The sequence below is a fragment of the Trichechus manatus genome, unplaced genomic scaffold, assembly GCF_000243295.1.
Source record: "Trichechus manatus latirostris isolate Lorelei unplaced genomic scaffold, TriManLat1.0 scaffold00200, whole genome shotgun sequence".
Lineage (NCBI taxonomy): Eukaryota > Metazoa > Chordata > Mammalia > Sirenia > Trichechidae > Trichechus > Trichechus manatus.
Genome location: NW_004444136.1, coordinates 147588 through 164587, shown reverse-complemented (window position 1 = coordinate 164587; position 17000 = coordinate 147588).

The following is a 17000-nucleotide window of genomic DNA, read 5'->3' as shown; positions in this document are numbered from 1 at the left end:
TCTCTCCTCGCTCTCTGTTCTCTTTCAGTATTCTTACTCCATTTGGTGTTCGGCTGAGTTCTTTATCTCTTCATTTGATGTTCTAGGGTTTCAGGATTATTGATTCTCTGTTTGGCTTAGTTTTTTGGATCTTTGTTGTGGAGGGACGGCATGGTGTTTCTGCCTAGAGCGCCATCTTGCCGGAAGTCCCATTTGTTTCTTTTTTATCATTGCCATTGTAATGAAAGTGAAGTGATATTTCATTGTGGTTTTGATTTGCATTTCCCTGATGGCAAATGATGTTGAGCATCTTTTCATGTGCTTGTTGGCCATATGAATATCCTCTTTGGTGAACTGTCATCTGTTTAAGTCCTTTGCCTGTTTTTGTTTGGATTTTTTGTCTTTTTATTTTTAAGTGGTAGAAGTTTTACATATATTTTGGATATAAGGCCCTTACGTGATATATATTTCCCTAAAATTTTCTCCCAATCTGTAGGTTGTGTTTTCAATTTGTTGATAAAGTCCTCTAGCTTCTTGAATGAATGGAATATAGTTACAATAACCCTTTTAACGTTCTTCTCTACTAATTCTATTATTTTTGTCACTTCTAAGTTGATCTTGATTAATTGTTCTCATTATGGGTTATATTTTCCTGCTTATTTGTATGTCTTGTATGGAAATTATGCCTGGAATGGGAAGTTATTTTAGGATTTTGTGACAATATGAACATCTTAAAGAAAATAACAATGCTCATCAACAGTGTGTTCTAGGGAAAAAAGAGCCCTTCCTGGTTCATTTTCTCATAGCACCTGCAGAGGGAACAGTCTTCAGGAAAGACTGAGGACAAAGTGGGGAGGAACAAAGTTGAGCATCTCTGATATGATGGCATTTCTCCTCTCAGGAAGGTAAAAGGCTATAGTTTAGTGTGAGGGAAAAGTAAAAGCGGAAGAACTTGAAGCGTATGAAAATGCTCAGGAATATGGCTAAGTAATAAGGAATCAACCAAAAATTAATGGAAAGATTATTTTAATAGATGCTCCTAGCTGAGGCAAGGAATAGGCCTAGGAAAAATGGATAGTGGGATTTTTCAGGCAGGACTCCTCATGACATTATCTAGATCCCCAAGTTTGCCCAAGTTTCTAAGCATCTGCTTGTCCAGCAGGACTCCCTTGACTCTCCTTCAGCCAATTGTGCTACACCTCTTGTTGGCACTGTTGCCCTTCAGATGCAGTTGGTTAGGGATCTGCATAACCTTTCAGAGTCCACCACGCGTGGATTCTTTCTGGATAGTGCACAAGAATATTAGAGCTCTCAAATTCATTTCTGCACTTTACTCTTTTAAACTTCTTCTTTTTTTTCAAAACATGAACACTCAGGTAGTCATACCTGGATCTGAGGTCCAGCCTGCCTACTCACTTGCTGTGACAATATGGACTAATTTCTTTCTTTTTTTTAAATTGTACTTTGGCTGAAGGTTTGCAGAACAAACTAGCTTCTCATTAAACACTTAGTACACATATCGTTTTATGACATTGGTTAACAACCCCAAGACATGTCAACACTCTCCCTTCTCCACCTTGGGTTCCCTATTACCAGCTTTCCTGTCCCCTCCTGCCTTCTAGTTCTTGCCCCTGGGCTGGTGTGCCCCTTTAGTCTCTTTTTGTTTTATGGGCCTGTCTAATCTTTGGCTGAAGGGTGAACCTCGGGAGTGACTTCATTACTGAGCTAAAAGTGTGTCTGGGGGCCATACTCTTGGGGTTTCTCCAGTTTCTGTCAGGCCAGTAAGTCTGGTCTTTTTTTATGGTTAGAATTTTGTTCTACATTTTTCTACAGCTCTGTCCAGGACCCTCTATTGTGATCCCTGTCAGAGCAGTCAGTGGTGGTAGCTGGGCACCATCTAGTTGTGCTGGACTCAGTCTGGTGGATGCCGTGGTAGTTGTGGTCCATTAGTCCTGTATCTTTTCTTTGTATCTTTAGTTTTCTTTATTCTCCCTTACTCACGAAAGGGTGAGAACAGTGAAGTATCTTAGGTGGCCGCTCCCAGGCTTTTAAGAGCCCAGACGCTACTCACCAAAGTAGAATGTAGAACATTTTCTTTATAAACTATGTTAAGCCAATTGAGCTAAATGTTTACTGAGACCATGGTCCCCACAGCCCTCAGTCCAACAGTGTGGTCACTCAGGGGGTTTGGATGTGTCTATGGGCTTCCATGACCTTGCCTTGTACAAGTTGTGCTAGTTTCCCAGTATTTTGTACTATCTTACCCTTCACCAAAGTTACCACATATCTATTTTGTAGTTAGTGTTTTTCCATACCTCCCCTTCCCCTCCCTCATAACCATCAAAGATTGTTTCTTTTTGTGTGTAAATCTTTTCATGAATTTTTATAGTAGTGGTCTCATACAATATTTGTCCTTTTATGATTGACTTATTTCACTCAGCATAATGCCCTCCAGATTTATCCATGTTATGAGATGCTTTGCAGACTGATCATTGTTCTTTATTGTTGCATAATACTCCTTTGTATGTGTGTACCATAGTTTATCCATTCATCTGTTGATGGGAAGCTAGGATGTTTCCATCTTTTTGCTATAGTGAACAATGCTGCAGTGAACATGGGTGTGCATATGTCAGTTCGTGTGAAGATTCTTATTTCTCTAGGATATATTCCTAGGAGTCGGATTGCTGGATCATATGCTATTTCTATTTCTAGGTTTCTAAGGAAGCGCCATATCGTTTTCCAAAATGGTTGTATCATTTTGCATTCCCACCAGCAGTGCATAAGCGTTTCAATCTCCTCGCAGCCTCTCCAACATTTGTTATTTCCTGTTTTTTTGATTCATGCCAGTAATGCCGGGGTGAGATGGTATCTCGTTGTTTTGATTTGCATTTCTCTAATGGCTAGTGATCGCGAGCATTTTCTCATGTATCTGTTGGCCATTTGGACAATCTTCTTTGGTGAAGTGTCTGTTCACTTTCTTTGCCCATTTTTTAATTGGATTATTTGTCTTTTTGTTGTAGAGGTGTTGGATTTTCCTGTAGATTTTAAGATTAGACCTTTGTCTGACTCTTAATGTCCAAATTTTTTTCCCGGTCTGTAGGTTCTCTTTTTACTCTTTTGATGAAGTCTTCTGATGAACATAAGTGTTTAATTTTTAGAATATCTCAGTTATCTAGCTTATCTTCTGGAGTTTATGTGTTGTTGATTATGGTTTGCATCCTGTTAATGCCATGTATTAGGGCCTCCAACATTGATCCTATTTTTTCTTTTATGAACTTTAATTGATCCAGTTTGAATTAGTTTTTTGTATATGGTGTGAGATATGGGTCCTGTTTCATTTTTTTGCAGATGAACATCCAGTTTTACCAGCGCCATTTGTTAGAAAGACTGCTTTTTCCCCATTTGATGGACTTTGGGCCCTTGTCGAAGATCAGGTGACCATAGGTGGATGGATTTATATCTGGGTTCTCAATTCTGTTCCATCGGTCAATATATCTGTCTTTGCACCAGTATCAGGCTGTTTTGGCTACTGTAGCTGTATAGTAAGTTCTGAAGTCAGGTAGTGTGAGTCCTCCTACTTTATTCTTCTTCAGTAGTGCTTTACTTATCCGGGACTTCTTCCCTTTCCATATAAAATTAATGAGTAGTTTTTCCATCTCTTTAAAGAATGTTGTTAGTATTTGCATCCGGATTGCATTGTATTTGTAAATTGCTTTGGGTAGAATTGTCATTTTCACAATGTTGAGTCTGCCTATCTAAGAGCATGGTGTGTTTTTCCACTTATGTAGCTCTCTTTTGGTATCTTGCAGTAGTGTTTTATAGTTTTCTTTGTATAGGTCTTTTACATCCCTGGTTATATTTATTCCTAAGTATTTTTTTTTTAGGGGCTATCATAAATCATATTGCTTTTCTGATTTCCTTTTCATCGTTCTGTTTATTGGTGTATAGGAATCCAACTGATTTTTGTATGTTTATCTTGTATCCTGCTACTCTTCTGAATCTTTCTATTAATTCTAGTAGTTTTTTCGTGAAGTTGTTTGGGTTTTCTATGTATAGTACCGTATCATCCACACATAGGGACAGTTTAACTTCTTCATTACCAATTTGGATGCCTTTTATTTCTTTTTCTTGCCTTATTGCTCTAGCTAGGTCTTCCAGCACAATGTTAAATAAGAGTGGTGATAAAGGGCATCCTTGTCTTCTTTCTGTTCTCAAGGGGAATGTTTTCAGCCTCTCTCCCTTAAGAATGATGTTGGCTGTTGGTATTGCATAGATTCCCTTTATTATGTCAAGAAATTTCTCTTCTATACCTATTTTATTGAGAGTTTTTATCTGGAATGGGTGTTGGACTTTGTCAAATGCCTTTTCTGCGTCAATTAAGATGATCATATGATTCTTTCCTTTACTTTTATTTATGTGGTGAATTAGGTTGATTGATTTTCTAATGCTGAACCATCCTTGTATACCTGGTGCGAATCTTACTTCGTGGTGGGGTATTTTTTTTTTTTTGATACAATGCTGAATTCTATTGGCTAGAATTTTGTTGAGAATTTTTGCATCTATATTCATGAGAGATTTTGGTTTGTAATTTTCTTTTTTGTGGTGTCTTTGCCTGGTTTTGATATCAGGTTTATGCTGGTTTTATAGAATGAATTTGGAAGTATCACTTCATTTTCTATGCTCTGAAATAGTTTGAGAGTACTGGAATAAGTTTTTCTCTGAATGTTTGGTAGAATTCTCCAGTGAAGCCATCTGAGCCAGGGCTTTTTTTTTTTTTTTGTAAGGAGTTTTTTTTTTTCAAATTACCTTTTCAGTCTCTTCTCTTGTTATGAGTCTGTTCGGATTTTCAATATCATTTTGTGTTACTTTGGGTAGGTAGTGTGTTTCTAGAAATTTATCCATTTCCTCTAGGTTTTCAAATTCGTTGGAGTAGAGTATTCTGTAGTACTCTGTTATGATCCTTTTTATTTCACTTGGGTCTGATGTAATGTCCCCCATTTCATTTCTTATTTGGGTTATTTGCATCCTCTCCTGCTTTTCTTTTGTTGATTTGGCCAATGGTTTGTCCATTTTGTTGATCCTTTCAAAGAACCAACTTTTGGTTTTGTTGATTCTTTGTATTGTTTTTCTATTCTCTATTTCATTTGTTTCTGTTCTGGTCTTTATTGTTTCCTCTTTCTGGTGGCAGTGGGCTTTTTTTTTTGTTGTTCTCTTTCTGTTTGATAGAGTTGTGTAGCTAATGGTTTGATTTTGTCCCTTTCTTTTTTGATTTGTGCATCTATTGCTATAAATTGACCTCTGAGGACTGCCTTTGCTATGTCCCAAAGATTTTGGTGTGATGTGTTTTCATTCTTGTTTGATTCTAGGAATATTTTTATTCCATCTCCGATTTATTCTATTACCCAGTGGTTTTTAAGCAGGGTGTTATTCAGTTTCCATGTAATTGTTTTTTTCTCCTTGCTCTTCCTTTTGTTAATTTCTACTTTGATGGCATTGTGGTCAGATAAGATACTTTCTATAATCTCAATGTTTTAGATTTTGTTGACAGTTGCTCTGTGGCCTAAGATGTGGTCTATTCTGAGAACGTTTCAAGTGCATTGGAAAAGAACGTGTAATTTGCAGTGGTTGAGTGGAGTGTTGTATATGTGTCTATGAAGTCAAGTTGGCTGATTGTGCCTTTTAGGTCTTCTGTATCTTTATTGAGTTTCTTTCTAGATGTTCCGTCTTTTACCAAGAGTGGTGTGTTGAAGTCTCCTACTGTTTTTGTGGAACTGTCAATTTCTCTTTTCTGCCCTGTTAGAGTTTGTTTTATGTATTTTGGAGCCCTGTATTTGGGTGTGTAGATGGTTATTATGGTTATGTCTTCATGATGGATCATCCTTTTTATCATTATATAGTGCCCTTCTTTGTCTTTTATGATGGATTTTGTTGTAAAATCTATTTTATCTGAGATTAGTATAGCCACTCTTGCTCTTTTTTGGTAGCTGTTTGCTTGATATATTTTTTTCCATCCTTTGATAATTAATAAATTTATGTCTTTGTTTCTAAGATGTGTCTCTTGTAGACACTATATTGATGGATCCTGTTTTTTTAATCCATTCTGTCACTCTGTGTCTCTTTATGGGTGCATTTAGGCCATTTATGTTCAGTGTAATTATTGATAGGTGTGAGTTTCTTGCTATCATTTTGTGGTGCTTTTTTTTTGCTGACATTTTCTTTGTTCCTATTACTCTCCTATGCTGAATTCCTTTTGTTTGTAGATTTTTTCATTTCTTTTGTTTTTGTAGATTTTGTTTTTACTGAGGCTTTATGTTTTTCTTCTTTATTTTAATGAGTAGGTTTGTTAACTTTCTTTGTGGTTATCTTGATGTTTACCCTTATCTTCCTAGGTTTGAACCAGTCTATTATTACATGGTATTGCCTAGCATTACTCTCCATTAGAAAGTTTTATACCTATACCATTTATTCCTTCTTTTATTGTTCTGAATTTGTTATCATTTGCAGATTAACCTCTCTGGTCCCTTGTGGTAACTGTTTTGGTTTTAGATAATCTTTGAGAGTTTATTTCCTAGGTTGGTATCTGTCTGATATGATCTTACTTCCTAGATTCAGGCTGTGGTCTGAGGATGTTTGTTCTCAAACTGAAGGACTCCCTTTAATAATTCTTGTAATTTTGGTTTGGTTTTTATGTAGTCCCTTAATTTCTGTTTATCTGGAAGTGTCCTAATTTCACCATCATATTTGAACAAGAGTTTTGCAGTATATATTATTCTTGGTTGGCAATTTTTTTCTTTCAAGATTTATGTATGTCATCCCATTGCCTTCTTGCCTGCATGGTTTCTGCTGAGTCATCAGAGCTTAGTCTTATTGTTTCCCTTTTGTATGTGACTTTTCATTTCTCTTGAACTGCTCTCAGGATTCTTTGTCTTTGGTCTCGGTGAGTGGGATTATGATATGCCTTGGTGATTTTCTTTTGGGGTCTATCCTATATGGGGTTCGTTGAGCTTCTTGGATGATCAGGTTTTCATCTTTCATGATGTTAGGGAAGTTTTCTGTCAACAATTCTTCAGGGATCCTTTCTGTATTTTCTGTTTTCTCCCCCTGTTGTGGAACTCCAATCACACTCAAATTTTTGCTTTTGATTGTATCTCACATAATTCTCAGGGTTTCTTCATTTTTCTCCACTCTTTTTTCTGATTTGTCCTCAAACAGGGTTGTATCCAAGTGTTTGTCTTCAATTTTGCTGATCCTATCTTTCATCGTTTCAAACCTACTCCACAGCCCTTCTGTGACACTGTCCATTTCTGAAATCTTGTTGTTTATCTTTTGGATTTCTAATTGTTGTTTTTGTATGATTTCTATCTGTGAATTAATTTTGACATTTTGTTCCTGTATTATTTTCCTGAATTTTTCCATTTTTTCTCTATATTTTCCATGAATTTGTTTGCCTTTTCCATGAATTTGTCTATTTTTTTCCTCATTTTTGTGTGCTTTTTGCTTCAACTCTTGGATAGCTCTGAATATTAGAGATTTGAATTCCCTATCAAGTAGTTCTAGTGCCTTTTCTCTGCTGGAAAGTCACCTGGTGTTCTATTTTGGATACCTGCTGGAAAAATCCTGTCCTGTTTTTTCATACGTTTTGATATTGTCTGCTGTCTTTGGGACATTCAGTAGCTATTTTCTTCATTTATTGATTGTAGATTTGTTTATTTCGTCCTGCTGTTTTATTTGTTTATGTCTGAACAGGTGGGCTGTGCATTCATTGTTGTTTGCTCATCTATGGTCATGATATTTTTCACCTCCTTGTCCAATGGGCAGGGTCAGTCGCTTAGCTATGGTGCCATAGGACAGGTCCAGCTGAAGGGAAGGGTTTGGGATGGGTTGTTTGTGACACATACTTGGGCTGATAGGGTGGTTTCGGAGTCAGTGCAGTTTAGATTCTGTTAGATTGTACCTGTGCTGCTAAGAGGTTTTATGTTCAGTGCACAGTGCAGTTAGCCAGGAAGGAGGGGAGCAATTGTGATGTGGCACTAAGATGGGTATGGGAAAGAAGAGAGAAGAGAGAAACAGGGGCCTAAAAAAACAAACAAAAAAGGAAAGAAAAAGAATGCTAAGGGAGGTTGATGTTGGAGTGGAGATATGAGCAACCGAGAAATGGAGAAATACAAAAAAGAAAAAAGAAAAAGAGAAAATAAATAAGTAAAAATTAGAAAAAAAAGAAAAGCCTCCAACAATCCAACCAGTTTGGGTACAGACTGGGAAAGTGCCTCCCAGGCTGAGCAGTACATCCTGGCTTGAAGGGGCAGAGATGTGACACAACGCCAGGTATTCAAGAGACAGGAAAAGAAGGTAAGTATAGAGAGATAAGAAACTGAGAAATGAAGAGAGACAAAAAGGAAAAAAATGCCCCCAGAGATCCCACGGATGTGGCTACGCAGACCCAGGAAGTGGCTCCCAGGCCATGCAGTACAGCCTGGCTAGAAGGGCCTCCCAAATCGCAAAAAGAAAAGAAAACAAACAAATAAACAAAATAAAACAGAGAAAAACAAAACAAAGCAAAAAAAAAAAAAAAAAAAAGGCCCCGAAAATTCCACCAGCATGGTGGCACAGACCAGGGAAGCAGTTCCCCAGCTGAGTGGTGCTTCACAGCCTTTCAAGAAGCATAGATGTCATATGGAGCCAGGTGTTCGAGTGAAAAGAGGGGGAGGAGGTGAGATGCAGGGAAGAAACCAAAAGAAGTGGAAAAAAGCAACACCAGCAACAAATAAATGGCACTGACAGAGCCAGCCACTGTGGGCGGGGTGAATCCAAGTGGCGTGGAGCTGGAGCTGATGCCTCCCTGCCAAGAGACTGCAGCTAATGGGAAGCAGCAGAGGCCGAGCAGGTGAAAGAAGGGTGGGAGCTGGAAAAGTGTATATTGCTGGTTACTAGGTGCTCTGTCTTCTACTAGGAGCCCCATGAAGCTGCTTTCCCGTACTCACTGTATGCTGATCTCTGATTTGGGCAGGGTGAATCCAAGCAGCGTGGAGCTGGCATTTCCCTGCCAGCTGAGTGACCGCAACCCACTAGGAAAGCGGCAGAGGCTGATCAGGGGGAAGAAGGATGGGGTGGGAAAGCATATATGGCTGGTTACTTGGTGTTCTGTCTTCTGCTGGGAGCTGCTTTCCTGTACTCCCCGCCCACTGCTCTTCAACATGGGTGGGGTGAATCCAAGCGGCATGGAGCCCGCACCTCTTGGCCAGCCAAGCGACCACAGCTAGGTAGAAAGTGGCAGAGGCCCAGCAGTGGGGAGAAGAGGGTTGGGAAAGCATATATCGCTGATTAGTTCGTTCTCTGTCTCCTAGTGTGAGCTCCATGAAGCTGCTTTCCCTTACTCTCTGTCTGCTGATCTCCAACAGGAGTCTCAGACGCTGAATCCATGCTGCATTAGCTGATAGGACACCTCCGCTGGTATCTCTCCACTTTCTCTGTTCTCTGTCAGTTTCTTTTTCCATTTGGTGCTTGGCTGAGTTTATTTCTTCATTTAACACTTAGGGTTCCAGGACTGACATTTGTCTCTGTTTTACTTAGTTTTTTGGGTCTTTGCTGTGGAGGGACAGCATGGTGCTTCTGTCTATAGCACCATGTTGGCTCCGCCTCCTCTAAATTTCTTCTTTTTTGATGTGCGGGTTTGTTGTTATAAATTGACCTCTGACTACCTTTGCTGTGTCCCAAAGGTTTTTGTATGATGTGTTTTCTTTCTTATTTGATTCTAAGAATTTTTTAATTCCCTGTTTGATTTCTTCTATTACCCAGTTGTTTTTAATCAAAGTGTTATTCAGTGTCCATGTATTTGATTTTTTTATCCTTATTCTTCCTGTTATTGATTTCTTCTTTTATGGCATTGTGATCAGAGAGAATGCTTTATATTATTTCAATGTTTTGGATTTTGTTGAGGGTTGCTTTGTGGCCTAACATGTGGCCTCTTCTGGAGAATGTTCCAGGTCTATTAGAAAAAGACGTATATTTCACTGCTGTTGGGTGGAGTGTTCTATATATGTCTATGAGATCTAGTTGTTCGATTTTGGCCTTTAGATCTTCTGTATCTTTGTTGAGTTTCTTTCTAGATGTTCTGTCGTTTACCAAGAGTGGTGTGTTGAAGTCTCCTACTGTTATTGTGGAACTGAATTTCTCTTTTCCTTGCTGTTAGAGTTTATTTTCTGTATTTTGGAGCCTTGTCATTGGTTGCATAGATATTTATTAAGATTATGTCTTCTTGGTGGATTGTCCCTTTAAACATTATATAATGTCCTTTGTGTTTTATGGTGGATTTTCCCTTAAAGTCTATTTTATCAGAGGTAAGTATTGTCACTTCTGCCCTTCTACGGTTACCATCTGCTTGATATATTTTTTCCATCCTTTGATTTTTAATAAATTTATGTCTTTGTGTCTAAGATGTGTCTCTTGTAGGCAGCATATTGATGGGTTATGTGTGTGTGTGTGTGTGTGTGTTTTAAATCCATTCTGCCACTCTGTCTCTTTACAGGCACATTTAAGCCATTTACATTTATTGTTATTATCAATAGGCATGAGTTTATTGTTGTCTTTTCTCTGTTTCCCTTTCTTCCTTTTCTTTATCCTCCCACCTAGCCTCCTATGCCACCTTTTCTCTTTAACACCAGCCCCCAGGTCATCCAGCCCCCACCTGCCAGCTACTTTTTTAATCTTTCTCTCTCTTTTCTTGTCTTTCTACCCCCTGCCCAGCCCCATATGCTCCCCTTCCCACCAGGCTCCCACATGCCACTGAGGCTATAGCACCCTTGGTGCTCAAGCCAGTGACCACACTGGGCCTGCATGTCCCCCTTCCTGTCACTTGACCAGCTGCTGTACAGTGGGAAATGGGCCTGCCCCACTCCCTATTCAAAACGCTGGTGAGGGGCTGGGATGTGCTGACGTTTTCTTTGTTCCTTTTAGTTTCCTGTGCTGAGTTCCTTTTGTTTGTGGATTTTCCTTCATTATTGTAGACTTTGTGTTTACTAAATCTTAATGATTTTCTTCTTTTTTTATTCTGATGAGTAGGTTTGTTAACTTTCTTTGTGGTTATCTTGAAATTTACCCCTATCTTACTAAGTCTGAACTAGTCTTTAATTACCTGATATCATCTTGATTTCTTCTCCATTTGAAAGTTTTATACCTATACCATTTATTCCCCCTTTTATTGTTTTGGCATTATCATCATTTACAGATTGACATCTCTGTTTCTCTGTTTTAAGTCTTTTAGCCTTGTTTTATTATTGGGAGTTCTTTATCTAGGTTGGTACCTGGCTGATGCTGTCCTGTGCCTTAAACTCTGGTTGTTGTTTGATGTTTTCATGCTCTAGCTGGAGGACTTCCTTTAATATTTCTTGTAACTTTGGTTTGGTTTATGCAAATTTCCTTAATTTCTGTTTATCAGGAAATGTCCTAATTTCACCATTGTATTTGAGAGAGTTTTGCAGGATATATTATTCTTGGTTGGTAGTTTTTTTCTTTCACGGTTTTATACATGTCATCCAACTGCCTTCTTGCTTGTGTAGTTTCTGTCGAGTAGTCAGAGTTTAGTCTTATTGTTTCCCCTTTGTAAGTGACTCTTCCTTTTTCTTGAGCTGCTCTCAGGATTCTTTCTTTGGTTTTGGCAAGTGTGATTATGATGCATCTTGGGTGACTTTAAAAGAGGGTCTATCGTATATGGGGTTTGTTGAGCTTCTTGTATAGTCGGCTTTTTGTCTTTCATAATATTTGAAAGTTTTCTGCCAGCAAATCTTCAACAATCTTCTCTGTGTTTTCCATTTTCTCCTCCTGCTCTGAAACTCCAATCACACGCATATTTTTGCTCTTGATTGTGTTCCACATAATTCTTAGGTTTTATTCATTTTTCTTTATACTTTTCTCTGATTTTTCCTCATAGTGGCATCCATGGATTTGTCTTCAATTTCACTGATTCTGTCTTTCATTGTTTCAAATTTGTTCATAAAACTTTCTATTGAATTGTCCATTTCTGACATTTTGTGGTTTATCTTTTGGATTTCTAGTTGCTGTTTTTGTATGATTTCTAATTTTTTATTTATTTTGGTGTTTTGTTCTTGTATTATTTTTCTGAATTCTTCTATTGCTTTGTCTTTGTTTTCCTTGATTTTGGCTATGTTTTCATTGATTTTTTTCTGTGTTTTCCTCGATTTCTTTCCTTATCTCTCTGAGAGTCCTAAATATTAGTCTTTTGAATTCCATATCAGGTAGTTCCACTGCCCTTTTTTCTACTGGAAGGTCATCTGATTCTTTATTTTGGTTATTTGCTGGAGGCATCTTGTCCTGCTTTTTTATATGTTTTGATATTGTCTGCTGTCTCTGAGGTATTAAGGTATTATTTATTTATTTATGTTCATTTGCTTCATCCTGCTTTTTTGTTTTGTTTTAATATGTTAGGTTGGGCAAGCCAGGTATGTTTTTCTGCTTGTTCATCTGTGGGCACGATAGTTCTCACCACCTTGTCTGGGTGGGCAGGGTGAATCTGCTTCCCTGTACACTGGTTTGGTGAGGTGGCTGAGGGTAGATTGGGTGGGCACACTCTGTCTCCTGATGTTCTTCCAGCAATTTGGAAACTTTCCCAGCCCCTCACCAGAGAGGCAGGGGTTTTGGATGGGGAGTGGTGTAGGCCCATTTCCCACTGTACAGCAACTGGTCAAGTGACAGGAAGGGGGAAGTGCAGGCCCAGTGTGGTCACTGGCTTGAGCACCAAGCGTGCTGTAGCCACAGTGGCATGTGGGGGCCTGGTGGGAAGGGGAGCATATGGGGCTGGGCAGGGGGTAGAAAGACAAGAAAAGAGAGAGAAAGATTAAAAAAGTAGCTGGCAGGTGGGGGCTGGGTGACCTGGGGGCTGGTGTTAAAGAGGGAAGGTGGCATAGGAGGCTAGGTGGGAGGATAAAGAAAAGGAAGAAGGGGAAACAGAGAAAAGAAAGAAAAAAACAGTGACATGGCAGGAGCTGGTGGGTGGGGGTGGGGTGGACCTGGGAAGACTGTCAGTATCTCTCTTGCCGAGTGGCAAATATGGTCTGTCAGGAAGGGGCAGAGGATGCATGGAGCTAGGTGGGAAGGAGAGGAAAAAAAGGAAGAAAGGTAAAGACAGAAAAAAGAATTTAAAAAAATCACTCAGCAGGAGCCTGCTAGTGGGGGCAGAGTAGACCCTAGGGTCAGTTGGAAGGGAGGGGGTGTGATGTGTTGAGCTAGATGTCTGGGAGAAAGAAAAGAAAGAAGAGAGAGAAGCAAAAGCAAAAAAATAAAAAAGACAGGCTGGTGAGAATAGGCAGACGGGGGTGGGGCAGACCTAGGGTGGCCATGTGGTGGTGGCTCTCTAGCTGAGCAGTGTGACATGTCCAGTTAAGAAGGAGCAGAGGTGGTTCATGGGGCTAGGTGAGCAGGAGAAAGAAAAGGAAGGAAGGGAGACAGAGAAAAAAATATGGCGACGGTGATGGCCAGTGGGGGCAGGGCAGAACTGGGGTGGCAGTGAGCTGGTATCTCTTTCACTGGGTGGCATGGTGTAGCTCATCAGGAAGGGCGCACAGGGCTAGGTGAGAGAGAGAAAGAAAAGGAAAAAGGGAAAGAGAGAGAAAAAAATGGCGCTGAGGGAGCCATCCAGTGGGAGTAGTGTGGGCACAGGGTGGTGGTAAGCCGATGTCTCTCTTGCTGAGTGGCATGGCGAAGCCCATCAGGAAGGGGCAGAGACAGTGCATGGTGTTAAGTGGGAGGGAGAGAGAAAAGGAAGAGAGAGAGAAAAAATGGCACTGAGGGAGCCTACCAGTGGGGGTGGGGAGGACCTGGGGTAGCAGTGAGCCTGTGTCTGTCTGGCCAAGCCACCATGGACCATTGGAAAGCAGCTGAGGCAGCGTACAGGGCTGAAGGGTGAGAAGTGGGAAAGTGTCTTTTTCTGGTTACCATGTACTCTGTCTCCTGTTGGGAGCTCCGTGAAGTTACCTTCCAGTACTCCCTATTTGGGGTCGTTGCTGGCTGTGCTTCAAGATGGCAAAGCTGTGCCTCATTAGCTGGCAGGTGTCCTCCACTCCGTAGGTCTCCTCTTTGTCTGTTCTCTGTCAGTTTTTTCTTCCATTCAGTGCTTGATCTAGTTCTTTATCCCTTCATTTGATGCTTAGGGTTACAGGATTGACATTTGTATCTGTTTTACTTAGTTTTTTGGGTCTTTGCTGCAGAGGGACAGCATGGTGCTTCTGTCTATAGCGCCATGTTGTCTCTTTTAAATTTCAATGTGCTGATCATTAGCCTTTCTACTTCTTTCAACTTCCATTCACCTTCCCTTTCTTTCCTGTATAACTGTATAACTATTCCCTCTTTCCTTCCTGAATCTCCATTCTATGGAGTAACATTTAAAATTCACTCTGACCCTCAGTTTTCTTTAAAATCACCTGTCTTTCGTATCTGTGGTAATTGTTAATTTTCCCCCAAGATTCATTCTGCATTCTCTTTGTACATGTGGCATCCCACCTTAACTATGTTTCCCAGCTTCTCTTGTAGCTATATGGAGCCATGCAATTAAATTCTTGCTAATAGAATGCTAGCAGAATTATTGTGTGCAACATCTGCTTCACTTGCTTGAAGTAGATTTCTTTTCTCTTGCCTTCCTATAGGCTTGCAAAACAACTTTAATCATGCAGATGAGAATAATGGCATAGGAGACTGAGAATCATAGATGGGAAGAACCTGGATTCTTAAATGATTTACTGTAGCAAAGCTACCCCATCTGCCTGGAAACTACCCCTACCACTGACATACATCTTTAGATTGTTGAGTGAAAGAAAAAAATTTAGGCTACTGTATTTTTAGGTATCTTGGTGGTGCAGTGGTTAAAGTGCTTGGATGCTAACCAAAAGTCAGTGGTTCAAACCCGCCAGATGCTCTGTGGGAGAAAGAAGGGGCAGTCTGCTCCCATAAAGATTTATGGTCTTGAAAACCCTATGGGGCAATCCTACTCTGTCATATAGGGTGGCTGTAAGTCAGAATTGGCTCGATGGTAATGGGTTTGGTTTTTTGGTTTTGTTACAGCAGTTTAGTCTTTAACATAACCCATAAACATCTATTCTTGAATGGAAACATAGCATTAACATCACAAAAATGAAGTTCCCTATTCATGTATCTTCTTTTGTTTTTCATGTATCTTTTATTTTGTTGAGGAAAAAAAGGTAGCCTGCTTGGGTTTAATGCTGCCAAGGTAGAATTTTTTGTGTGTAATTCTCTTGACCAATCCATGACAGCAAGTAGCATGATTTCTAAAATGAATTCATATTCATCATCTTGTTTAGTCCAAAGAACAATCCCAAAGACAAGTATTATTTTTTCCCATTCTGTAGGTGAAAAAATTGGGTTTCAGAGAGGTTACAAGACATGCATAAATTCACAAAGCTAGTTAAGTAAGAGAGTCAGCTCTCAAAATCAATTGTCAACTATTTAGTTCAGTGCTTGTTTCAAGCATATCATGCTGCTTAGTAAAACTAAAACTGTTTGAAGTGGCTTTTCATAACAAACACACTTAACTCTCCAACTAAACTGATTAATTGCTTAATCAATAATTACTTGTTCAGTATCAATTATGTTCAGGGAAATTTCCTACTATGGTAGAAAACAGATCTCTAACCTGTTCCCTGCTTGCTAACTAATATATGTAAACGGTGGCAAATTAGGGGAAGAGTAAATAAAATATTGCCAAGCTCTTCTCATGTATCAGGTACTGTGATAATGAGGTAGGCCTTATTATTATTATAATCGAGTCCTGGAGAGGTAAACAAGTCTGCCCAAGGTCACACAATGAGTACCTTTCAGGGTTGGGATTTGACTCTGTGAAGACTCTAAATCCCATGTTATTGCCACGAAAGCATGATGTAGAACCCCTGGATGTGACAGAAGTTCAGCAGAGGGATTGATTGTTTCCCTCCAGTGAGTCAGGGAAAGCGTGATCCAGGAGATGGTGGTAGATCAAGGCGAGATTTGGATAGCGAGGGAAAATATGAGGTGGGGAAGGGAAGTAGTAGAAGATAGGGGAGCTAAGATGTGAGTGAGGGAGAGTAAGGGGACCAGCTCTGTTAGAGGGGGTGGTTTATTTGTGGACAGGGAATATTTGCTCCATGCTTCTAGTCTTCTATGCAAGGCACTCTAGAAATGCTAGCTGCCTGGTGGACATCTTTTCTCCAGCCCATGTGTGTGAGCACATTATTCTGAGTCTGAGAGTCTGGTCTGCCCTGCTCCAGAGTCCCCCTACTCTGGATCAGATCCTTTTATACAGGTTTGAATAAAAGTCTGAAATGGCCTTTCTGTGAACACTGATAATAGCCAAGTCTCCAGCAAAGAGACACTTAATTTAATAGCTCCTTCAGGGTCCACTTAGAGTAATAGTTGTGAACATCTCTCCCAGGTGTCTCCCACAGGCAGTGACAAACTTTGCTGAAGGTGAGTCACAAATTCTTGGCAGGATCATCTTAAATAGGGGAAGAAAGCCTTCATCCTGTCTGGACTGATCTTGTCATAGACTACATAATACCTCAGTGTCTTCATGTTTACAACCTCAGCTGTGGTTGACAGAGAAAGGACTTCCACAAATAAAATCTATTAGCTGCAGAAAGGCGAAAGAATTTTTCCAAGGTAACTATGAATATTCTTAGAACAATTTGTTCCATTGGATGATATAAAAAAGACAAGCAAAGTTCTGTTCATAATTCTAAGTCTGCTTACTTTGGGTCATTAACTGCATAAAAGATGATATATTTTTGTTCATCTGACCTAGGATCAGTAACATTGTGGATTTCTTACTGCTATTACTGTATTGTTACTGTTGGATCAGTAAATGAAATAATAGAGCTAAATGGAGTGCCAAAAGTGGTTGAGAGTTTAGGGTTCTCATTTCACACCTCAGCAATAACAAATGATCATATAAATTCTTTGTTGATTTTTATTTTTCTTGATTTTTCTTTGACATTTGACTGAGTTGGATTTAGAGAAGCAAT